The sequence below is a fragment of the Coenobita brevimanus genome, chromosome 67, assembly GCF_032717465.1.
Source record: "Coenobita brevimanus isolate Jiangsu-jjx chromosome 67, ASM3271746v2, whole genome shotgun sequence".
Classification (NCBI taxonomy): Eukaryota; Metazoa; Arthropoda; class Malacostraca; order Decapoda; family Coenobitidae; genus Coenobita; species Coenobita brevimanus.
The window spans coordinates 3,097,309-3,124,692 of NC_137020.1; positions in this window are offsets into that span (position 1 = coordinate 3,097,309).

A 27,384-nucleotide genomic window follows, 5' to 3' on the forward strand; every position below is an offset into this window, starting at 1 on the left:
TCGGACATCATAGAAATAAAGGAGTTGATGTACAATATGGAAAATATAAAGCAAAGGAGGAGGCGCTGAAAGGCCTCCTACGACCATAAGAATCTGTTCCAAAAGCCTGTATTCTCATCCATTAAAGAGTCTACTTGGTATCTATTCTTGCCAGTGTATTTGTGCACGTGGCACCCTCAGGTTAATTTCTCCCTTTTACTATAATAATCGATGAAAGAATAAAAAGAAGAGAAATAACATAGAAGAGAATAGTAAATGTACCAGGTAAAACATATTACTAGGGAAGAGATGGTGGCCTCATGAGGGCAGGAAATACAACCGAGAGCAATGGAAAACTTACAAGACAAATTCCCAGATGAAACAGTGTTGAAACTGTTGATTTCTCGTTTTTTGTTTGTAAGCTGCAGGGTGGAACGGGGTGAGACAATATATATTTTTTTATTCAGTCCATACATGAGAGGGAATAATGCTTAGGATTATGAAAAATGACATGATGATGATGATGATGATGATGAATGACAAAAGATGGCTGATAATGACTTATAATGATGATGATCGTGATGATAATGACTGATGACTGATGGCTGATAATGAGAATTGTCAGCAAGACTGATATTTGACTGATGAGTGATGATGGATGGATGGTGACTGACGACTGACGAATGGTGATTATTTTGCATCCTTAATGCCTCCATTTTCTTTGTGACAGAATAACAGTTCCAGTTTTACATATTTTGGTTATTACGTTCACTACTAATCATTATTTCGTTAACAGCTTACCTAGTTCATTTAAGACAGTCACTTTCAACCTTGCTAGTGTCAGTGGTGTGATCGTCACCTTGTGCCGTACAATTAGCCATGTCTGTCAAAAATACTATTCTTCCAATGTAATATTTGGAATAAACGTTCACCACTTATTCATCGTGATCTAACGCCTCCAAGATTATTTTACTGCTGGATAACTTTAAATAAAACTCTTGGCTACTGTAACCTTTTCTGTTGTAGCTTTTCCGTTAACCTCCTTCAGAGTAAACATTTTTCTTCCTATACGAAGCATCCGCCTGGTCATCTGCAGGCATTCTTCAGTTATTAAAGTGTTATTAGTTCTGCTCATGATAAATATTCTGATACCTTAATTCTTCCTCTTGCTGATAGTTTTCTTTACTTCATCTTCTTCATGGTAATCTCTCCTTCATATAACCTTGTAGCTTTGTTTCTTAATATGCTAGCTTGCAATTCAGTACAAGAGGAATGTAACGAGTAAAATCGACTAAAAATAACAAAAATAACTCTCGAAAATGACGTTTCCGGAATCAAAGAGATAAGTTTGAATCATATAAACTCCTGTGCATTCAAGCGCAATGTTACTGAAACGCATACATTACAGTTCCACTCGTACCGTAGCCCCTTCGAGGTGTAAAGTTCCCGTACAGACAAGGTAGACGATCCCTTGGTATGATAGAAAAACCTCCAGTCAACCAATGAAGTTAGAGCCAGTGCTGTAACTGGAATGGGAATTTCGCTGAGACCTCTTCCAGGCAGTCTATTTTGCCTGGTATCCATCACCCTTTGAGTCCGGCGGCGTGGTTTTATGTTCGTGCTCTGTCAAGGCGATTTGATATAATAAGGAAAGGAATCCTGGTATAGTCTATATTGAAGCTATATTCAGCTTTCTACAGTTGGCTAGTCTCTCTATAATAAACGCACACACACACACACACACACACACACACACACACACACACACACACACACACACACACAAACATGAAGACTATTAGAATAAAATTTTTAATAATAGGTCATCTGTCTGATGGGGTAATGGTTGCATATTACTACTTCAAACTGTGTTCCTATTAACACTAAGGCTCCAGTAATGCACTTTTAACCGAATAAAGTCGTCTGGTCTAAGCAAAAAAAAAAAAAAAAAGTAGAACAATAGTGGGATAAAGACACTTGTTAACATACAGAAGGATTGTAAACATTTCGCGTGAACTCCGTAATTGTTTTCAGAGAAATTCAAAAAGATCCTTAAACCACCTGGAGATTATTTTGTTTCTCCTTTCCCCCCATCATCTTTTTTTTTACATTCTGTATATCGTTGGCTTAATAAATATTCGCTATTTGTCATATACTCAGTGACAAATATGAGAAAGAGAGAGAGAGAGAGAGAGAGAAAGAGAGAGAGAGAGAGAGAGAGAGAGAGAGAGAGAGTTTTTCCTTAGTGTTGCCATCTGTTTCGTCTTGCGCTCCAGCTTCCCACTGCGAGGCATTAGAATATAACATTAGATCCTTTAAGGTTTTTCCCGCAGAACACTTTACATGAATTTGATGAGAAACCCGCGTCCTTGGAAACTGAGCTTTTGAATTTTTTTTGATACTACAGAGCTGAAATTATGTGAGGGGGTTAATGTACAAATTACAGTCAAATCGCTCTGCAAAGTGCTGCAAAATCTCCTCTACAATGGGTATTATAGCCTTAAGGCGTTCTGACCACTAGACCACTAGGCGCCTAAAATGTCCAAACAATTGATAAAGTCATTCATGTAGATTTTGGTGGATGCCTCCAGAAAACTCCATCATCAGGATGTGCCGCAAAAAGGCCAAATCCATGACGTCACGTTGATGGATCAGCAACCCTACTGATTGGACGGGAATTTATGATACGTTGATTGGTGCGGGGTGAGGCGGCTCTGTGATTGGGCCGAGATTAATGGTGCACCCAAGGGAAGAGGGTGCGGGGGTGGTAGATTCTTAGTGAGTTAAGGCAGTCGAAAAATACCAGGTGAACGGTCCTACCGGGTTCTAGCCTTTGGTTCCTTCTTTCTTGCATTAAAAAAAAAAGGAGTAAAGGCCTTATCACACAGATTGGCATCGGATATCTTCTGAGACAAACGTGCGACAAAATAAACCATGGTAAAATTTGAAAGAATTCTCCAGTCCCATAACGGCACAATTTAAATATTCTGTTTCTCAGTCTAGTGGTGGGCGACATCACCATTTATTTGTAATCGCGATTACTGATTACTTTAAGGAAAAAAAATCGATTAGTAATCGATTACCATTCCGATTATTGGAATCTGGGCTGATATGTTTGTTTTCAAGGCCCCACTCCTTACTGTGTCTACCAGTACTACTGGTAGATAAAGTAAGGAGTCATTAGCTATACTCGTAGATATTCGTGCCACAACGCTGTTGGAGTTCCTCTGTTTCTCAATTTTTCAAGTCTCAATCATCTTTCAGCCCTTCTTTCTTCGATTCAGAGTTGCTCAAAAGTTCCATTACATGATGGATACTCCACATTATGTATGCTACTTGTCTTTGAGTGTATAAAACACATATACAGCATTCTTGTCTTTATAATAATTCATGAACAAGTATTCTTGTGTACATATATATATATATATATATATATATATATATATATATATATATATATATATATATATATATATATATATATAAACGCTCTTGTGCCAGACAAAAAATGATTAGCCTATACTAGAAACATGTTTCCAAAAATATGCAAAAAAATCAATATCGTTATGTTTCGAGACGTACTATATACTTGATGAGAGAAACACGTTGTGAGGAGAAGCATTTTATAGATGACGTTTCGGTTTCGCTCCTACACAGCTTCTTTCACATCCAGTGGCTCGATCACTCAGTGTGAAGAAGTTCTGTAGGAGCGAAACGTCGTCAATAAAAGGTTTCTCCTCACAAGGTGTTTCTATCATCAACTTGTCGGCTACTCATGCTTTACACCCACGCCCTAATATATACTTAATACACGAGCATCTGTGCGACCAGAAAATTTCATAAAACACACACATTGCAAAAGATCCAAGTACAAAACAAGAGTTATGAAACATACAGAGCTAATAAGACAAGGCACAGTTCCTTAAAAAAAGTAAATGTGATTCTTGCGTAGTAATCGTTTCAAGTAATCGATTATAGAAAAAAAATCGATTACTGCATTTTTTTAAAGAGGTAATCGAAGTAATCGGTTACAAATAATCGATTACCCCCATCCCTAGTTCTCACTGCTCCGTACATTGCTACTATACACTGAGTGCCACGCCAAATTATTATAGCCAAAGAAACCATATAACACACTAGATTATATTCATACAGTCAGATAGAAGCCTTGCGGTCTAGCGGATTACGACGTTCCAATTTGATGTGGCTCAGTGGAGTTTCTTGTTCCCTTAATGCCATTCAGGAATTAGCGATTTCTCACTCGGCTCAGATGTCCGTACCGAGTCACTTTGCTTAGACCCCTACCGTCCTGATAGGGCAATAAAGGAATGGATTATTGACTGATACACACTGAAAAATAATGGCTCTGATAGGACTGAATGAAAAGTGTGTTAAAGCCAATAATAATGAACGAGTCTGAAACCTTGGTAAGGCGTACTTGTGAAAAACCAAGAGTGATAGCAACTGAGATGAGATGGTTATACAAAATGTATGGGTTGCACTGACTGAACAGGAGAGGAAAGTTTTATATTCGTGAATGATGTGGCGCAAAGGAAGTCTGTCGACAAAAACGACATAAGGGTGTTAGAATGGCTTGGTCAAGCGGAGAGAATGAATATAATTAGGATGGTGTAACTTCTACATGAACGAATCTGATGGCTGGAGGAGAAGTGAGCCAAGAAGGAACAGAACTGATATAATAAATGACTGTGAGGCAAAGTGAGGAATGGAAATTGAGGATGTCGTGGCACAGTCATGGGATGAAATAGATAATTGTATTTCTGTATGCACGAAGATGCATATGTCAAGGTTGCACTTTTTTACCGTGGTAAGCAGTGAAACGAAAATCCGATGGATGGATGTGAACTGCATCTAATAGAAAAATATTAGAAAATATAATACGGATATTACTATACCAAGTACTAAGTATAAAAACACATAACTGCATTACACGGAGTAACTACATGAATGTAAGCTCATTGCAAGGATTGGTACGTACACTACGAGAGGTTCCTTTTATGTTGAGTAAGGCCATCTGGCAACAGCAAAAGTAAGGAAAATTCGAATATCATTGCCAAAAAGGGGTTAAATCCTTTTTCCGTTGCTGGTGCCTGACAATTTCTTTCAGGTCATCAGACTTTGGAAGTGGAGGAGTTAAATGTACAAACATCTCCCTTACGTTGAATAAAATGGCGTGGTATTAGTGAGTATATGATAAAAAGTACGATACGTAATCTTGCCGAAAAGAATAACTGAAACTACCTCACTTACACTACGGGCACTCTGCCGTATGCTGAATAAATTTATCTGGTTGTAGTAAGGGATAAAGAAAAGCATACAATCTTACTGAAGTTCTTTATGGAGATCATTCACTACGGGGTCTCTCTTACGCTAAATAGGGCTGCCAGGCTGTAGCAAGAATATTATTGTAACTACAATGACGTTAGAAGCCTATGAGAAGGGGAGTTCGTGGGCTGCCGCCTCTACCCCCCCCCCCAAGGACTAAGAGTGTGTATCATTTCCAGAGCAAAAGCTTATTTTTTCAGGGCAGATCCCTGTGATGGTGGTGTATTTTTAAAAGGAATTATGATAAAAGTTATAATGATCGCATTACTGAGAAGGTATTCCCCTTGCTTGATGAGGGTAAGCTGATTTAACTGCTCTCGGTTTGTTTCGATATAATTATAGTCATTGCTCACTATCGGTTATTGTGTGAATTCATACCTGAAAATGAAAATATAAGCATATGAATTAGACATAATTACTTTTGTATACACTCATATTTCGTGAACTGTGCTAAATCAGTAGCATTTGTGTGAAGATCAGGCAACTCGGAGCATTTTAAGAGAACCCCCCCCCCTCCCCTGTGAAATTCCTTCCCATACGCTTTTGTATGACGTAATTTATTTCTCTTCCTACTGGTCCTACATTACCGTACGCAATTTATGGAAAAACTGTCGTAGTGAGGATGACAATCCAAATTCATTTAACTTGTCTTCTATTTAAGGTCTCCCCTGACATGAACAATATCGGCCGTCAATGGTAAAAATGAATAGTGGGTGAAGTTTTCAGGCTAAAGGAATAAAGGAAAATGTTTCTAATCAGTATTACCCACCTCTAATGCATGAAGTTGATGGCAGCAAAAATTCAGTAAACAATTCTGGTTCTTAGTGTTCGGTTCTATTGCTCGGGGGAATAAAAATTCATTAAGTTGACAGATGCTTACATTCTATTCTAAGCCTTTCATTTGGGTTACGTGTTGTATTATTATAGTCTTACTAACCCATACGCCAGGTAACCTCCTCGATTAAATTCTATCTATCTATCTATTGCCAGATGCCTCAATCCCGTTCGGAGTGGCCACAAACAAATCGCCTCCACGTCGCCTTGTCCTCGGCCATTTCACTGCCCTGCTCCCAACTCACACCCCCCTCTCTCATTTACCTCTCACCCCATCCCTCCATTTCATCCTCGGCCTCCCCCTCCCTCTCCCCCCCTCCACCTCACTCACATACACTCTATTCGGACACGACTAAGCTTCTACTAAGCAAGACCTTCTTTAGTGGACGTGTTTACGGCCGCTATGATCTATCACTCAAACTCGAATCGTCCTCTTTAAACAAATAAAATCGTCTTGGAAAAGCAACAATACCCTATTTTATAAGGGACATCATCGTAGTGAAGGTGCAAAGAACTACCCTTGACTGAAAGGTTTGCAAACAGTCCCATTAACCCCCTCACAAAAATGACTTATTTACTGTCTGTCCTACTGCCAGACTATTATATTCAGCCAAGGGAGGAACTCTGCCCGTTAACTATTCTTCTTTCATCCTACTCTGACCCTTATTTTCGTGCTTTCCTAGTTTGCCCATGCAACTCTGTGACAAAAAAATGTACTACGGATCTGCATCCTCTCCATGGCATGACCTCGGGACTAGCATTGCAATCCAGCTTTAATCTCTCGTTAGTATTCATCATTCGTGATTGACAGATGACAATTTTAGGCCAAGTTAATATAAAATGAGTATACTTTACCTCTTGAGCCAGGGACGCTTTAAACATACTTCTTGCTGCTACCAGGCAATCAAAATAATGATTAGAATTGCACCATAGTAATGACAGGGCTTATGAAGAGTATAATTAACCCTTTCACTTCGAAAAGTCTCCCCAGCACTGGCAAGAATAAAAATTATAAAACGCCAGGGCGAACTGAGTTATGCTGGTCTGGGACAATCAGGTTAACGAGATACAGTTTCAGAAGAAAGATGGATAAAATGTGTTTATATAAACGCTTCCGAGGCCAGGGACGAACTTGGGAAATCGTCCACGCTAATGTAGGACGATTTTTTTTTTTCTTTTAGAGGAGAGCGTTCTGAGCACCCAAATATTAACAAGAAATACAAGATACTACTGCAGAAAAATAATACTTTTTAAAAATCATGATGATACCCTCATCTTATTAACTGCTTCTCATTCTTTCTCTGTCACTTAATGAAATGAAAGTGTTCAGTAATCTCGTCACTCAGATGAACCATTATATAATTTGTCCTTTCTCTTTCCAGACTATTATTTTCACTTTATATGGGTTAGACTAAGCATTCATAAACCTATTCACTACAAAGAGGTGGCGTCTTAAGTTGAATAAAAGAAAATGCTTTAACATAGAGTAAATAAGTTGAGAAACACGTCCTCTAACTGAAGGGAACAATATTTAAGCTAAACCATCTAGTACGACCTTACATTGTGCATTGCCCGGTTTAGATCCAGATAATCTCTCTCTCTCTCTCTCTCTCACCTTCCTACCATACCCCCTGTGCTTTCCAGCTCAGCGTCATCATCTTCTCAGTATCTCCACTTTCCCCTCATTCTCATTCTCTTCCCCTCTTCGTTCTCCGTCTAATTTCTCTTTGCCTTGCGTTATTATCATTATTCTCCACCTCCTTCTCCACCTCCTTCTTTTTCTCCTCCTCCTCCTCCTTCTCTTCCTCCTCTTTTTTCTTCTCCTTCTCCTCCTCCTCCTCCTCCTCCTTGTTTGCATTCCGTTCGTATTCGTCTCATGACTGTCCTTCACCTGTCTTAGCTTTCCTCTTACTTCCTCTTGCTTTCATTTCATATCTTAGTTATTATTTTCCTTTTTCCTTTCTTTCTCTGACCTCTTCCGTCACTCATCTTTTCTAATCATATCTTACTTTTTATTCATCTTATCCTTCTTTTCTTGTCCTCACCATTCCTGTCTTCCTTCTTAATTTTGCTATATTTTATATTCCCCTCCTCTTCTCATCTTCATTGCATTGTTCCTTTACCCAACGTCATTTCTCTTCATATTTGTTTTTTCCCTTCACTCACGACTGCTGATCCTCTTTCCTCCTTCTTGCCTTTGTTTCATTCCACTCCACTTGTCATGCATTTTATTTTGTTTCATTTCTCATCTCTGTCCCTCTTTTCGTAATTTTACTTTTTTTCATTTTCTCTTATTTACCTTTCCTCGTCTTTTATACGTTATCTGTTCTCTACCCTTCCCTTGTACCCTGCCCTTCCTCTACTTGTTCCACTGTCTTTCCTCTCTTACCTTCACACTCTCTACTTTCCACTTTGTTATTCCTATATTTTCCCTTCCACCTCTCTCTTTATATTCTTTTCTTTCGTTTTCCCTCCTACTTAACTTCCTTTTCTTTCCTTGACTTTAATTTATCGACGTTCTCTTCCTCCTTCATCTGTCTGTCCTATATTTTCTTTCCTTCCATACCTTCCTGGTCCTTTTGTTGTTTCTTTTCTTTCCAGACCCTGTCTTTTCTTTCTCTCTCAGACCCTCCTCTGTTCTCGGTCCCTCATTATTCTATTTTCTTTCTGTTCCATCCCTGTATTATCATTTTCGTTCTTTTTCTGTCCCATTCACCCTAAATTGTTGTTTACTTTTTCTTTCTACGTTCCCTCTTCTTGTTCCCACCTTTATCTCCATTTACTCATCATTCCATTGTCTCTATGAACTGGTTTCCTCTTTTCCATTTCAGTCTTATTTCCCTTATATTTATGACCTCACTCTCTGTTCTTCCTCTCCTCTATTTCACACTCCCAAATCCCTCTTTAACAATCTCTTCTACAGAACTCTTCCCTTCTCTCTCCTTTCCCTCCAACAAAATCAGTCTCTCATCTCACATGTTTCTTATGAACAAAATCACTCTCTCACTTCTCTACTCCATATCAAGCACAACCATTCCCTCTCGTCACCATCCTACGGATTCACTCTCACCTAACTTTCTCCCCCCCCCCTCTCTCTCTCTCTCTCGCTCGCTCGCTCGCTATCTTTCCATCTCTCCCTGCAACATATTTTGCAATGTCATCACAGGGTGTGTTATGGGTCACTCTACCTGAAACATTCCATACATCACAGTTCACTGTTAAGTTACCTTCCTCCTCCTAACCTTCAAAATTTATAACAATACCGTATATATTAGTTTGTGTATAATTTAATTTCGGCAATTTAGTTACATAAACAGTTACTTTGAAATGACTGTTACTTTATCTATTCAGTCGGGAATAATGCTATGATATAATTAGGGACATGATGAGGAAAGTTTTTTACAACTCTCTCTCTCTCTCTCTCTCTCTCTCTCTCTCTCTCTCTCTCTCTCTCTATGTATATATATATATATATATATATATATACAAAGGTGGGTGCAAAGCCACGAAAAAAACAGTCAGAGCACCACCAGACGTTAAAACCACTATCCCTATAATGACATGTGATCTGCTCAGCTCTGAACGTGCTTAAGTTACGAGGTGTGTTCTGTTCGACACTCCCTTTACCGTGTTATATATGTGGGTAAAAAAACACGGATCTTGCATTAAAAATACAAAGCATACCATAGCAAAACCAATATTTTACATGCATTTTCTCGTACTCTCAAGGTCTCTCTCATCTCTCGTTCCCCCATCCCTTCTCGCCCTCTTCTCTCTCTCTCTCTCTCTCTCTCTCTCTCTCTCTCCATTTTCCAACAAAATTAGCACTCTAGAGTCTAGACCAGCGTTTCTCAACCGGGGTTCCCCGGAACCTTAGGGTTCCGTGAGAGGTCGCTAGGGATTCCGAGAGAAATAGTGATAAATTTGCTAATCATATGTAAATGCATTTTTTTAGTCATATTTGTGTTTAATTTCAGATCTGTAATGTTACTATACTCGTACGGCATATTCTTGGACAATTCTTGGGTATTATCTTAAAGTCTTAACCTGCTATATCAGTTAAAAGTATAATAGTTAGAGGGAATATACTTAGCGACGTCTTTACGGCGCCAGTGTGAAACCGCCTTTAGTGTTCAGTAGACAGGAGCTAAAGGTGACTGATTCGTGTATCATCAAGTGACTCACTCGAGTACAGGACACATGCACGGTCTCCATCAGTCCCGTATGTACTTCCTGGCGTGCTGGTACAGTCCCTCATTCACCCACATTATAAGTAAATGTTACCCATCATTTAGGGATTTTATATGAATTTTAACAGTTTAAGCATGTTTATTTTTGTTTTGTTAGTTTATGAGAAGTTTGTGTGTGTGTGTGTGTGTGTGTGTGTGTGTGTGTGTGTGTGTGTGTGTGTGTGTGTGTTCTCTCTCTCTCTCTCTCTCTCACTCTCGCTCTTCCAAAGTTAGTTCTTCTCTTTGCCTTAATTTCCTTCAGTTTTATTTGTTTAAGTTTGACTTACCAAGTTATTGTAGTAGTATTAGTACTCATTATCTGTTTTCGTTCTGTTTACATGCGTTATATATGATACTGGTTATTAATGTTTATATTATTGTGAATGAAAACCTCCATATGAGGTCTCTTGTACAAGCAGTGTTATTTCATTTACTTAGTTTTGTTTATTTATTTATTTATTTATTTTTTTTTTGCATTGTCAATAAACTTGAGATAAACGTTAGTTAATTTATGCTTAAACCAGTTATCAGAAAAAAATATATATTATGTTCCCTTTATGAATTTGAAGTACAGGAGAAAGATATTAATAATGATATACAATAATTTTTATGTAAGGGTTCCCTGAGACATGAAAATTATTTCAAGGGTTCCATAAGTGTAAAAAGGTTAAGAAACGCTGGTCTAGGCTATTTGTTCTTTCTCACCTCCACGCCTGCCTCCTCGTTTTCTCATTCCCTGCCTTCTTCGCAGAAAACCACCACAAATTCATGCCCCTCCTCCCTTCCTCTCATTCCATTTTCATCTTCCCTTGACCCTTACTGTTGTATTTCCTACACTTCCTCCTACAGACTTATTCTTCATCTACTCTCCTTTCCCTTCTTTTCTTCTCTCCTTTCCTCGCACCTGTTCTTCTTGCCACTTCAGTACATTTCCCTCTCTTGTCTGCCCCACCTCCCTTTTTGCCAGTGTCCTTCTGTCTCTGCTGATCCTGTCTAATCCCTTCATCTGTGTTAACCAAGTCTTCCCCTCAGTAACATTTTTCTCACCTCCCACCTTTCCTTTCTTCCCCACACTATTCTGAGCATTCTTGCCTCTCAACTGGCCTTATTCTCGTAACCTTAGGAGACCCAGTACCTCTTTCTTACCATTTATTTCTGAATATGGCACGTTAACCTTTTGAATTCCCTAAGTATAAGAGAGCACAATGATATAGTCTTTCGAAAAGTTAAATAAGACAGATGTGGAGTTTCTTCCTGTATATTCAGAGAAAACATGGAAACTGCATACTCAGTCCTGCGATATGCATGCCGATTTAAAAGATCTACAAAATAATATTGTTTCCTTATAAATAAAATAATATTCCAAAGTAAATAGTATTCCGAAGTAGTAGTAGTAGTAGTAGCGGCGGTGGTGGTGGTAGTGGTAGCAGTAGTAGTAGTAGTATTAAGTGTTAGTAGTAGTAGTAGTAGTAGTAGCAGATGGGGATACCACAGCGATACTCTATTTTGTAAAATTTATCAGTTTTGGAGGGGTGCTGACCCCCCTCATCCAAAAATAAGAGTGTAAAATTTTATATCAAGTTACCAGACGAACTGATCTGAGAATTTTTGGCGAAATCCACCTGATCACATTCCCTACTACTGATTGTTTTTATTTTTGAGAGGGAGGCTGACCCCCCATGAATCACTCGGAAGTCAAGCTCCTTAAATATAGCTCAGCGGATGAAAGTCCTTGGCAGAGTTGAGGTCACAGATATCGTTTCAAACAGCGTATCACTGAGATCCAAAAGTTATTGTACATCCTTCCTTTACTTAGAGTAAGGAAATGGATCGATATTGCAGTCCACAATTGTACTGTACTAAGGTATCGACGCTATATCTGCCCTCCATTTACTCCATTTTTTTTCTTTTTTTTTTTGAGAGACAGGGTCTGATCTCCTATAAACATGATAGGAAATCTGTATGTAGTGATGTAGTGAAACACCTCCTGAGTAACCAGACTAACTCCCGTGGGAAATTTCATTCAGATCCATCAAAAAGCTAAGCAAGGAGGAATTAAGAAAAACAAACAAACAAACACACACACACACACACACATACACACACACACACACACACACACACATATATATATATATATATATATATATATATATATATATATCGTTTCGTTTCGTTTTTAAAGGCTCCAACATGTTTCCTAAGTCGGCCTTGGTCACCTAATGGCGGCTCTCCATGCTACACGATCTATTGCAGCCTCCCTGTTCAGTCCCTTAACCCTGAGGTCACACTTAATGATGACCTCTTCCCATCTTTCTCGGTCTGCCCCTCATAACCCCACCCTCAATATATATATATATATATATATATATATATATATATATATATATATATATATATATATATATATATATATATATATATATATATATATACTGTACGCTTCACCATATCTCAAAGAAGGATTTAAGTTCATCACCACATTGACCTATTTTGCGTATCTTTGCTGCCACCATATAAGTTTAACCAATTTTGGAAGGACAATTTGTCGTCAAGTTATATAACAATCATTCCTGTTATTTTATTTTATTTTTTTTAACAGATGTCTATCCTAAGTTTAATGTAATTGTCCGGCAATACCAGGAATGCAGTAAAGGAAAAGAAAGAGATATATCATATACCGATAAATGAATATGGAACTTTACTCTGATTGCATATATACCCAATGGCTGCAAACCATTCAAATGAAAGAGCAAAGTAGTGGAGCAGTGCAATACAGAAGCTGAGTATTTCTGTTCCTCTCTCTCTCTCTCTCTCTCTCTCTCTCTCTCTCTTACACGATGCACCTCCGCCTCCAAGAAAACTACATCTCCCAACCACCTGAATTATTGCCTTAGTCTGCAAGTAGATGTGCAGTTGATTATGTAGACAAAATTCAGAACAAAGCTGTTAGAATTATTAACAACCCTGCTATTACACATAAACTGCCTCCCCTACAAGTAAGAAGGAATGTTGCCTCCCTTGCATTATTTTACAGAAATTTTTTTGGCAAATGCTCCCCAGAGTTGTTTCCCTCCAAATTTCAACCCACAGCTGTTCAAGTCTAACTGTTACAGATATTTTATGAACAGAGGACACCAGTGATCTGTTGTATGGATTTTTTTTATTCATTTGATTTTCCTTCCTCTGTTCTGTTATTTAAAAAGAAAAAGTTGAAAATATTACAATTATCAAGACTTTCCCGACCTGAATGCAATAATATTCAATGCTTTACAAGGGAGTCTAGTCAAAGCATACCAGACGAATTTCTCTATCACATGGTAAGATATCGCTGCACAAAAGGGACAAAAGGAATTATTTCTATTGGAGATTGCTCTGGACCTTTCAGTGAAAACTCTCTCGCTTTAGCTTTAAAAAATTTGGAAGAATCAAGGAAAATCTCACCCCAGTGCGTGGGTATATTCATGTGTTGCATTACTTTCCATCTGTATTTGCCATCTGGGAAATCTTCTGCCTCTCCTGCTGAAAGTCGTTTGGACGTACCATGAATGTAAACTGATAGTAAGGTGCAGAAAGGGTGAATGGAGATTGCATCTAACCTTTTCACTACGGGAAGGATTCTCTTGCTGATTACAATGGTCTGTAAGTCTATTTGAAATGAGGGGGATTTAGGAGGGGTGAGCTCTTTAAATACTTTGAAACCCATGGAAATGGACTATGCAGGAGAACCCACCGTGGGTCATGAAAAGACTAAAAAAAATATATGTTCATTACTATGATGAGGGATTTATTTATTTTACAAATATGCTTATTCAGAAAGCGAGAAAAACTTATTCAGAAAGTTAGTCAAAACGTAGCCTTTATCAGTTTCATTTAGAAAATTAGGAGACATAGCGGTTCACTTACACTTTATAAATGATGTTCTTCATATTATGGAGAAAACCAAAGGTGCTGAGTTCGTAACAGTCACCAAACCTTATCACACAATTATTTTTAGCCTCCCTTGATTCACTCTTTGATGTGGTTGATTCACTCTTTGATGTGGTTTTAAGTTATGAAAACGACAGAAGTAACAAACTGTTAACAGTTTTTAAAATCTCTTTTGCATAAAAAAGTAAAATGAAATATAAAGAGGCTTCCTTATAGACCGTGATTCAGGGAAGACGAGATGATGGGCACAATAAGCCTGGATACTTAGTTTAAGAAAATGTCTATTACTGGGACTACTGCATCCTGAAGCTTTGAATAGTGCTCTGGCATTCATTGCCCACTTATGTATTGTCATACTGACCTGATGTAAAAAAATATTCACCAGAGAGGTGTGCAGCACCCAGCTGTAAAAACCTTGCTCCTCCTGTCTCATCTGCCTCCCCGCCTGAAGGACAGCCAGCGTCGAAGATGCTGACCTCCACCCCCTACTTCACTGACATATTTCGGAACGCTACTGTAACAAGGGAAAAACATGCATCGTTGTTAAAGAAAGGTTTAATGAGGACTATTTCTAACAATTGCAGTTAGAGATTTCCATCCTTAGAGTATTCACTTAGTAAAGGTAAGAAATCGACTCTTCTGATCTTTCTGGTTGCATTCCCCTTCCATTGCGGTGGGTGTGTTGTGCCTGTCTAGCAGCAAACTCACCCTTTTATCTCCAGCTCTAATGCAAAATTTAACTGGAAATCCCAGTCATTCATGCTTACAACAGATCATCTATGGAACTATCTGCTCTGTCTGCATTTCCCTTTGCCTATGGCCTCCAGACTTTTAAACGCAATGTGTCCAGGTACCTCAAAATGAACGGATCCCATGTTTGGACCTTATTTCTTTTTTCCCACGAGGGAACAATCTTGGAAGTTTCTAGCCTTTGATTCCTTCCTTCTCGTATAAAAAAAATCTTTTCCAGTTATCCAACGCGGGATTTCTTGTGTAAGCAGAACAAAGTATAATCTGGTGGTGGCAAGCCTGAAATACAAAGAAGCGTTAAAGGTACAAAAGACTTTGCGCTGTAAAACTCTTCCACTAACTATTCCTATTTTAAGCTGAACAAAATTTGTCTGGAGGCAGCATGAAAAAGACATTATGGCACATTTAGGTCTTAACACAATAGTGAAGACCTACAGTATTCACTCACATTTTTTTTCTTTACTTCTTTCATATTTCTTTCAAAGATTATTTGAAGTTTAGTACCACTGCTTATTTCTTCACTAATTTGCTTCAAACACGGCGTAATTGTTCCTTGACCAAACATCCCGGGCCAACTCTGAATTGCTTTTTTAACGGTTTTCCGAGGTCAAAGCTCAATCCATACAAACACAAATTCAGATAACCGATGTTCTTGTATAATCATGTTATCATTATACTTTCCTGCAGTCTCATGGAAGTGTTGGCAGTCTTTGACTTCAATTTTTTCTGCAATATGAAGCCTCTTAATCCGCTTCTTCAGTATTCCTCTCATTATTTCTACCTGCATAAAACCTTCCGCTGGTAACAAGAATGAAGTATGGCAAAGAAGGCGTGGTAATGGAACGGGAGTAGTGGAATGTGTTTCCAAACCTTATTTATGTTGAATAAAATTGTTTTGAGGTAGTCAGATTATCAATGACATTACTGTGGTAAAGGGATTAATATGGATTGCTTCTAACCCTTTACGTCACAGGCTGCCTCTCCTAAGCTAAATAACATCGCCTACGGAAAACAAAGATAGTACGAGGAAGGATGTCTTTGTCCGGGTAAATATATATATATATATATATTTTATATATGCAGCAATAAGTTAATTCTCCCTCTTCGTTCAATTTCCAGCTGTATCCTTCATCGGGGACCTCTTGCTCTTCCCCTTCGTTATTCCAGTCTTTAACTTTTCATCGTAATGACTCGTTCTTATTTGGGATAATTATTGTTATTGCGCCCTTCCTTCGCAGTGCAGCCCGCCAATCGATTATTCCAGTCTGCACTGCTCTCAATATCTGCTGTTGTCTCTCATCATAATACACAGACATTGATGCCACGATGGTGTGAGGGTTTGCTGATTCTCTTCATTATGCTGTAGGTCATATTCTTTGCCTCTGTCTTCACTACCCGTGTAACAGTTATAAAGATGAATTTTTTTTATCATCATCACCATCGTTGTTGTCATTAATAACAGAATCAACATCACTAACATCAACATTAACATCGATATCAACATAACTTCATCAGTGTGAAGAGCATTCTCAGTATCTTCAACACCATCACACTTCACATTACCGATGCATTACTGCAACCACACTGACCTCCACATCTCCCTTGTCACCCCTAATACTTCAGAAACACGTGCAAAAATAGGTGGAACGGGGTTTGAAATTTTCATTATATTTTTTAGGATTATTATCATGGTAATCACCATCACCATTTTCTTTATCCCGGCATCATTTTTCACTAATTCATGACGATGGCATTTGTATCATCCTCATGATAATCTTAATTTTTATAAGCATCTCCAGCACCATCACACTGTCCAACCTTAATATCAAAATCAGCAGCAATCAACAACTTCGTCATTTTCTCCATCATCAAAAGCATCATAATCACTGCAGCCTAAATGTGCCTCTACATCCAACCGCCTCTCGTCATACTGCATCCTTTACGTAAAAATGAGGAAATGGTGGTTGACAATTCTTCATAAAATTTACTTCATCAGGATCATCGTCCTCGTACTCATCACCAAACCAATGAACGCCTAGCGAAATAAACATCACCAGTATGATCATCATTGCCATCGACATCATCGTTTTCATCATCATCATTAGCTGTCATAATCACCTTCCAAAGCATCAACAATAACATCACTATCACACGTATACCCATTAATGTTTAATAATATTCAGCTTAATCCTGCATCATCCTTGAACATGCTTGGGGTTTCATTTACTCGGGACTTATCTTGGAAAGATCATATTACATCTCTTGTAAAATCTGCTTCCAAGAGATTGGGTGTGCTAAGCCGACTCCGCTCTTTCTTGACCCCTGCACAATTGTTGACTCTATACAGGGGTTTTATCCGCCCCTGTGTGGAGTACAACTCTCATGTGTGCGGAGGCTCCCCACATACAGCCCTTCTCAATAGGGTGGAGTCAAAGGCTTTTCGTCTCATTAACTCTCCTCCTCTTACAGACTCCCTTCAACCTCTGTCTCTTCGCCGCACTGTTGCATCTTTATCTCTTTTCTATCGCTACTTTAATGGTCACTGCTCCTCTGAACTGTCTGCTTGCATTCCTCCACCTCTACGACGGGCGCGTAGCACCCGTCTGGCAGCAAACTCTCATCCCTTTTTCTGTCCAACTCTCTAATGCAAGAGTTAACCGTTACTCCCAGTCTTTCATTTATGCAACAGGTCAGCTCTGGAACTGTCTCCCTCTATCTGTATTTCCTGCTGCCTATGATCTCCAGTCTTTCAAACGCAGTGTGTCCAGGCATCTCAAAATGATTGGATCTTGAATTTGGCTCTCTATTGTATTTTGTTTTTCTCTTGGAGGGAACTGTTACTGCGGGCTCATGGCCTTTGGTTCCTTCTTCCTCGCATAAAAAAAAATAAATAAAAATAAAAAGCACACCATCATCACCACAACCACCACCACCATCATAATCACCGTAGCATTTACGTCCACTATAACTTGGTCTTTTCACAGTGCAAAAACTATGCTGTAAAATGGTAACACTTGGTATGGAACTTTCTTCATTATAGCATTCATATCACGAGTATTAACATCATAATCCTCATCTTCATCGTCACTCCCATCAACATCACCCCAACCACTGTCATACTCCCTTCAACTTCTGCCCTCATGTCTCTTGAAATTGCAGTAACCTTCGTGTTATCTCTAACCTCTGCAGTTCAAAAAGACCTTCCTCCGCTAGATGTTTTACTTTTATTCTCGGGAGAGCAACGATATAATACAAGAAAATCTTCATACTGAAGCGGATAAACAAGGAAAAAGTACCAAGAGCATTTGTAATTAAGAAAAAAACATCGAGCTGTCAGTTACTGGAACTTTTGCTGGGGAAATTATTGCATAAAAGTATTTATTCCAGGGATTATCGAGCCTTTAGCTGTTAGTGCCGCGCTTACGAGTACTTTTTATCCTGGGTCACGAGAAGACTGCTCGTGTGATATCGTCTTTTTCAGGAAAGCTACTCTGGACTTTAATAATCATCCTTACAACACGGGTTGATTTTTGACCAAGGAGGGAAAAGGAGAGCGCAAAATACGTGTCCGTTTTCAGTTTTCAAAAATTGTGGTGGAATACTAAATCCACGGGTGTGTCGTATGGCGAATGCGTTGCGTCAGCACTCCAACACCCAAGTTTGGGCTGGGTGAAGAAAAAAATATTGCCCACGTACTCCTTGTTCGTCGTGAAATGCGATTAAAAGGGAAAACATCTAAAAAAGACAAGGAACTGTACCGTATCTGATAATGAATACTAAAGACAGTCTATTTTAATATTTCCTTCACTAAATATTAGGATCATTCTGTACATGGCATCTACTGAATAAGAAGAAGCATTTGCTTCAGTATAAAAAGAGAGAGTGATGACAGAAAGTCAAGGTTACCGTACAAGTCAGAGAAGAAATTCAGAGAGATTGCAGTGCTACCAAAGGATAGCTAGAAAAAAATGTGTAGTAATAGGTGTTAGACAAGAAGAGACAATATGATTCAAGATATTCACAAAATCCCTAACAATTTTAAGTGGCAAAAGAAATTAAGCGGTGGTGGGGCCCCCGGCGGCCCTGGCCAAAGCCTTTATGTACGGTCATGGTTTTAATAGAGGAACATTAAAATATGCATACTGGTAGGTATGCATTTTTTCATGGTTTTAATAGAGGAACATTAAAATATGCATACCGGTAGATGGTTACCCCAAGGACGTTTTAGGCGGCTGGGGCCCCTGATGGCCACACACCACGAGGAGAACTGCCTCGAGGAAGGACAGTGCCATACGTTTTACGTAGACACATGAGATTTTGCTCATTAGTAGACCCTCATCCAGATCAAAGTGAGACCCTTGAAGTATACCTCTGAGACTCCCCTCTAAATATATATATATATATATATATATATATATATATATATATATATATATATATATATATATATATATATATTTATTTTTTTTACTTCTCCTTCTACTATTGCAAGGATGGGTGCAGTTACCAAAGGTGTCTTTTGTCTTAGTTAAAAGTCTGAATAATTGCTGATTCCGTACAAGGACTTCATTCGCCCCTGCGTGGCCAACACTTACGATGGGTGCAGGAGTTCACCCCATAGGTATCTTGCAAAGAGGATTACATTAATGGTACTCACTTGATCCAAGATGATGGTGGCTAGTTGGGATCTCAGACAATGGTGGTTACTTTTTTTAATGCGAGGAAGAAGGAACCAAAGGCTGAGCCCGCTAAACGTTCCCTCCAAGAAAGAGAAAAAAAAAAAAAAAAAAAAGAGCCAAATTCAAGATCCATTCATTTCGAGGTGCTTAGGCACACTGCGTTTGAAAGACTGGAGATCACAGGAAGTAGGAAATACAGACAGAGGGAGACAGTTCCAGAGTTGACCAGTTGCATAAATGAAGGACTGGGAGTAACGATTAACTCTTGCATTAGAAGAGTTGGACAGAAAAGGGATGAGAGTTTGTTGATAGACGGGTGCTAAGCGCCCATCGCAGAGGTGGAGGGATGCAAGGAGACAGTTCAGAGGAGCAGTGACCATTGAATTAGCGATAGAAAAGAGATAAAGAGGCAACAGTGCGGCGAAGAGACAGAGGTTGAAGAGAGCCAGTAAGAGGTGGAGAATTGTTTAGACGAAAATCCTTTGACTCTATCCTATTGAGAAGAGCTGTATGTGAGGAGCCTCCCCACACAGAGTTGTATTCTAAATAGGGGCGAATAAAACCCGTGTATAAAGTCAACAACTATGCAGGGAAGGCAGGGAGTCGGCTTAGCACACCCAATCTCTTGGAAGCAGATTTTACAAGAGATGCAATACGATCTTTCCAGAATACTTAGATCTGTTTTACGGGTTAACTGGAAAACTATAATAACCATCAATGTAAACATCAATGTATAAGCATCAATGTATGATAGTTAAAATCCGCACGGCAGGTATAAAATATCAGTGAAAGTAAAGATAGAGACGCGTTGATCATTATCTGCACACTCACCAAGAAAACTGTCCAAATAAATCATTGTTATGGATGTTGAGAGGACAGTGTTATTTGTCGTCTCAGTATGGTCGACATTTGTGGCTGCATGATTTATCTCTCAGCAATTCCTTTGTATTAAAGAAAATTCATTCGTGCGATAATAGCATAGGTGTAGATAATAGATAAATAGAGATATACATACAGATATAATGATGATGAATAGTCGGAGAAAGATAAAAAAAAAAGAAAAATGGATTTTCTAGCTTTTGTCTATAATTCAAAATATCCTCAGGCTGTACAGTATCATTAGGGGAAATTACGGCGCTTTAAACCCGACCATGACCTATAGTGAGTTGCCAGTTATAAGTTTATTATTGCTCTTTTTAAAGGTAAGCCAAGGTAAAGGTGGGAGCAGATGCCATTAAGCGCTTAGCTGCGGTGCTTATCTCCGTAATTTAGGCCTTTAAGCGTGTGGCGGGTTTTTCACCCAGTCCTCGGATACAAAGCCACTGCCTCATCGAAGTTATCACAGTTACCTCACCTTGGTATTACCCTAGATACTCATTTTATCTACCTTTCCACAAAGATGGATGGACACGGAGTCGAGTGACGCCAGCCACCCGCATCAGGATTCGAATTCTGGCGCTAACGGGTCGGCAGATTCGCAGTCAGCGATGCTAACCACTCAGCAGTATACCTAAATCTTACATCTAAACTGAAACAACATAATAAAATAAGTAGTTAAACGACATATACACAATGAGAGTAATAGAATAACACGTAATATTAAAGTTATACACCTATTTATTTAAGGAAAAGGGGGGAAACCACACCTAAAGCCGCTTGTTCCTTTTCCACATAATCTCTCCTCCCATTCTTCTAACCTCATTAGGATTCTCTCTCTCTCTCTCTCTCTCTCTCTCTCTCTCTCTCTCTCTCTCTCTCTCTCTCTCTCTATATATATATATATATATATATATATATATATATATATATATATATATGCAGACTGATGTCTTTTATTGAAAAACCGACAGCATGCACACAGACAGGAGGCATTTATTGTACTGTAATTGTATATTGCAAAATAAAATCAAAGTTCAATGAAAATGCATTTCTCTAGTTTCCTAGATCATCATTTTAAAAATATTAGCCCAAGGAAGATGTGTGCTTCCTATAAGTGATTGATAACCACTGACATTTGGTATGAATTGTCCACTGTTGTCAGTTTCTTTTCAAGCTGTGTGAAGCTTCAGTTGTTACACTGTCGTAATTCGAGAAAGGTTCGTTTGTTTGAAGCTGTGATTGGGTCGGTGTTTCATAGATCTCTATGTAATAATGATTTAAATTTATTTTTGAAGTACTTTTCTTTTGATTTTCTTAATGTACGACCATCTTTTTTTACTTGATAGAAGAGCATAATATTAAACTTTGGGGAACAATTGTTTGCACATTTAGCTAAGTGGGAGTTAACATATAATACTTCTTCTGTGATTAATATGATCCCTATGGAGGTTAGTACGGAGCCGGAGATTTGAGGTCTCACCTATATAAATCTCTTTGCATCCACTGCACCGCATTACAAAAATGCAGCTTTGTGTCGAGCATTCCATGTTTTCGTTAATTTGGAATGTATAGTTGGCAATGGGAAAAGTAAATTGGCTGCCTTCAATTATTTTCGTGCAGAGTTTAAATTATTTTTTTTTTAATATTAATTGTACATGAGACTTCTATAAAGCGATCATCATAAATTGGGTTATAGGTTGTCATGTATGGTAATGGATGTTTATCAGCGGCTGTTTATTACTGGAGCTCCGAATGTTGCCTATGGGTATTTGTTTTCCTCTTTCTATGCCATTTTGTATTATACATTTAGGATATCCACGTTGCAGAAGAAAATTTATTCAATTCACTTAATCGTGTTTCCTTTAACTCTGGTTCTAAAACTACTATGCATATCCTTTGTGCTAAATTAAATGATATGTTGTTATTCATGCGCCCGTGGCGATTAGAATTGTACGTTACATAATGTTTTGTATCAGTTTCCATGTAGTGAATGTCAGCAATAATTCTTTTCTCTTGCTTAATAAGTTTTATGTCTAGGAAGGTGACCGTGTCTCCACTTGTATTACATGTAAATGTACGTTTGGGGTCCAGGTTATTCATGATTATGATTGTTGAGAAATGCCCATCTCTCTCATCCCATATCATACCCTATTAGAATATATATATATATATATATATATATATATATATATATATATATATATATATATATATATATATATATATATATATATATACACACACACAGTATATATTATACAGAGACAGACAAACAGACAGAGTTAACAAGATAAAGTAGATAAAAAGATGGAATCAAAGAAAGTCTTTACGTCTGGTTTCGTTTGATGTATTTTACGAAGTACTTCAGGCTTTGTTTTTTATCAGGTTCATCTATTGTTATCCACTGAGAAGGGATACAGTTCTTGTTGAAATTTTTAACTTTTCCTTCACCCTTTTAGCTTGTTTTTTCTCTAAATACTTTGGACAGGAATGAAACAAACAGTGGGTTGTGTTTACGTTTTCCTGTCTCTGGCTCATAGGCAAACCATTACTTTAATGGGAACAGGGTTATGAAGATAAATGATCATGGGATGCGAGCACTACTGAGGTAGTGAGGTTGTACATCTTCACCTGGATTGCATTAAACTGATAAAGCTTTGACGCATGAAGAGAGTCTGAAACAAGCATAACATACGGCCAGGCAATTGTTATAAACCAAATGTTTGCTTTGTAGAATACGTTGGTGAAGTACCGAACGCAAACGGAAGAGGGAATCAGAGCAAAAGAAATTATTCATAACTATTCAGTAGCTATATCATGACGGAGTTTTCAGCTTGTGATGGCGAACAAAATCACTAAGAGTATTGAAAGATGTAATATGAATGAAAATGGGTAAATCTGGGAGTTGAAGTTGTTTTAACTACTGACATCATTAAGACTCCTGACATATTGCACTCGTGCCCAGAGCATGTATATGTGCCATTATTATAATACATGAATGTTACATTAAGAAATTTTGAAAGTACATGCTTATGCCTACATAATTTAAAAGAAAATTCTTACATTTTTTTTTTCTTATTCTAGATGCCAAATAACCAATAGAGGAAGCACAATTTTGAAGTTATTGAAAACGATTATACCCGAGTATTGAATGAGTAAACATTTTTGCATGTCGTTAATTGATGAAAATTTTCGAATTATTGGCATCTACTGGAGAATCCAAATGATATTTCGAAGACAGACTGTAATTGACATTTATGGAAAGATATCTCTATATGACACCTAATATAATCTTCTACATTCCACTTTCATCACTGCAAACCTTATGTTATAATGATCTTTTTAAACTCCAAGTTTTCGATCTACATGTTAGAACAGACACGATAAATAAATTACAGACCTGATCTTTACTAAGAGGCAGTTTTAAATTTTTATGGTGCTATTTTGTCTTTATCTAGAAGTGTCCTGGATATGATAATAGACGAAAAGAAGAAGTTATAAATCAATCAGTCAAGAAGCAGAAATGACTGTGACCACGTCACATCGTTCACAGAAAAGTTAACAGAAGGCAACCTGGGTAAATGAGAAGCAAGCAGAATAAAATGTAACACAAAGATTGGAACAAAGAACAAGCTGGAGATGAAATTCTGAAGTTTGCTGGGAATGGATCGAACTGGTTAATAGCGTCAGTTGTTAAGCACAGAGAAAGATGTGAGAAGCCTCTGTCCTGCAGTGGAACTTCCTAAGCTGATAATAAAGACAGCTCCTTTCATTTTCCGAGATGTTAAGCCAACGCTACGATGTATTTATGAGAAAAATAGGCAAATAGAATCCTGGAATATATTTCACGATGTGTGAGCCATATGACAACTATAATAGTAATAACTTACTCTTGCATTAGTAAGGCCACATTTAAGCAATACCACGTAATTTTGGAGTCCTTAATATAGAGTGGATATAAGTCCACAGAAATTGTGCAGAGGAGAATGACATGAATATACAAGAATAATATAAGCATATATGATATTCGGAACTTTTTACTTGAAGACAGGCAGCAAAGACTAAAGTACATTCACTAGAAAAACGTGGAATAAGGGGATGCTAAACTGAGGCGCTTAAGTGAATGAAAGGAATAAATAGGGAGATATTAGTAAGGTACTGAAACTGAGTATTCAGGACTGAATTTAAACTCAGATTTCAGACTAGATAAATTTCGTTTTAATAAAGAGACAGATAGAAATTGGTATGGCAATACAGTGGTGGATGAATGGAATAAGTTACCTAGGGAAGTAACTGTTGCCCCAGTCATTGAAAGTTTTAAGCATATGCTTAACAAGCATACAGCAGGTAATGGTTGGATATAACAAATGTCGTAGTTACAAAATCATTATTGTTCCTTTTGGGGTTTCACTATGACAGCTCTTTCCTCCTTTCGCTCCTTTCTATAAAATTTCTACGTCATATTTTCAATACTGCGCGATGTTCCTTCTCACTGCTTCCTGTCGGTTTCGGCTGGAGGGTTACTGAAGGAAAGAGCTGTCTTTTCTGTTAGCTATCCTTGTCTTATTCTAGTAGGTCATTCACCTGTGTAAGACCTGTCTGATATGAGCCAACCGGCCTACTGCATCTGTTCTGTCTTCTCATGATTTTATTCATTCAACAAAGCCATCACACTTCCACACTTCATGAGGCGTTCTAACCACTCGATTACCTAACTCAATAACTGGCAGTATAAAGGACCATTGCCTCACTTGCACACCCCGCCCTGCACCTCCTGAGCCTTTGATGTGATTCATAGTTGCACTGGTGTCATACTCCAGCATCAGACTTTCATTCCACACCACTGCCATCACCTCCACGCACTGCTCCTTACTTCACATAGAGGTTTTGCTCAGCGACGTGAGTCTGTCTTTATGCTCGCGCCCGTGCCTGCGTGTGTGTGTGTGTGTGTGTGTGTGTGTGTGTGTGTGTGTGTGTGTGTGTGTGTGTGTGTGTGTGTGTGTGTGTGTGTGTGTGTGTGTGTGTGTGTGTGTGTGTGTGTGTGTGTGTGTGCGTGTGTGTGTGTGTGTGTGTGTGCGTGCGTGCGTGCGTGCGTGTGTGTGTGTGTATGTGTGTGTGTGTGTGTGTGTGTGTGTGTGTGTGTGTGTGTGTGTGTGTGTGTGTGTGTGTGTGTGTGTGTAACTGGTTCAAAGGCCTCAGTTACGAAGTTGAGAACCGCAGCCAAGCATCTCGTGGCATCTGACCTTTTACCTTACTTTATATTCTGTCCTGTCTCATTCAAAGGTGTTGGCTCCGGACGAACACGTCCGTGCTTGAGGAATTTTCTAATAACTCAGTTATGAACGGTAGGAAGGAAGAAATATCGTTGTTTGTGGTAGGTGTGAGTGTGTAAGAAAATGGTTGGGAGTGGGTTGTGGGATCAGGCAGGAGAAGCATAGAATTTGGAGCTTTAATATGATATAATGCTGAAAGTAACTGTTTTTCCCCGGGTAAAGTTGCTAACAGACAGACAGACAAAGAAATCAGTTCAAGCAAAAACATAACCTCCTTGGCGGAGGTAATTACATGTGATCTTAATGAGCCTAACCAACGCCACACTTCATATGAAAAAAAACTGCTACCCCGTAATCACATAAGCACTCCATTTAAGTTCTTTTTAATGCAATACTTAATGACTAAGTATGGCATGAGTTTGTGCACATTTTCATCCCTGTTTTTATCTTTCAACTCCTTGCTTTAGGTTAGGTTTCTTGCATATATATCAGTTTGGTCAGTTTCTAACTTCTTTTCATGGGTTTGCATGCTGTGTTTAGTGGCATTCCTAACCGCTCCCCAGGCGTTTAGTTTTTAGGTGTTTGATTTTACTTGGTGCATAATGTTAACTGCATTTTTTTTTCATTTTCATTCATTCCTGCTGTACCAATCTTACTATGAAATTTTAACTCCTCATATCCATTGTCCAGGATACAACGCAATAGGATTATAAGCGACCTCCTATAAGGATATATATATATATATATAGATAGATAGATAGATAGATAGATAGATATAGATATATATATATTCTTGACTTTTTCCTAACATCTAATCCTTCTGCCTAGTCTGTTAATCTATTCTTTCCGTTGGGTTCCTCCAATCACTACCTTATCACTTTACCCTGTCCTATTGCTCTAGTATGGCTCGTGGACCTTCCCAAGAAGTGGTGGCTGTTACACATTGGAGCTGCTGATTGGGAGGCCATCAGGCAGAACTTCTTTGGCCTTAACTGGAACGATTATTGGTTCCATAGCCGAAAGACATCTGAGTGTGCCTCGCGCATTACAAAGGATGTTCTCTCAGGCATGGAAGCATACACTTCTTCCTCTTATCCTGTGACTAATTAATAGAAAACGATTTAATCACTCTTGTTATAATGCTGCCCACACCAAGAAGAAGGCCTACAAATGGTACCGGAGCCAACCTACCCCAGGGTCTCAACTGTTTTATGCCCCTCCTCGGAACCATGATAAGTCTGTACTTCGCCCTGCTAAAGATAGTTTCATTCGTAGTAAATGCTCTGAACTCTCCGATTCAAATTCTTTCCACTCCGTCTGACACCTTGCCAAAAACCTTTTTAACAACTATACTTCATCACCCTTCCCTCCTCTTTTCCACTCTGATTGCTGTCTAACTGTTTCTTCTACTAAGAAAGCAGAATTTTCGCTAAGACTTACTCCTCCAATTCCACTTTAGACAATTCCGGTGCTACTTCTCCATCA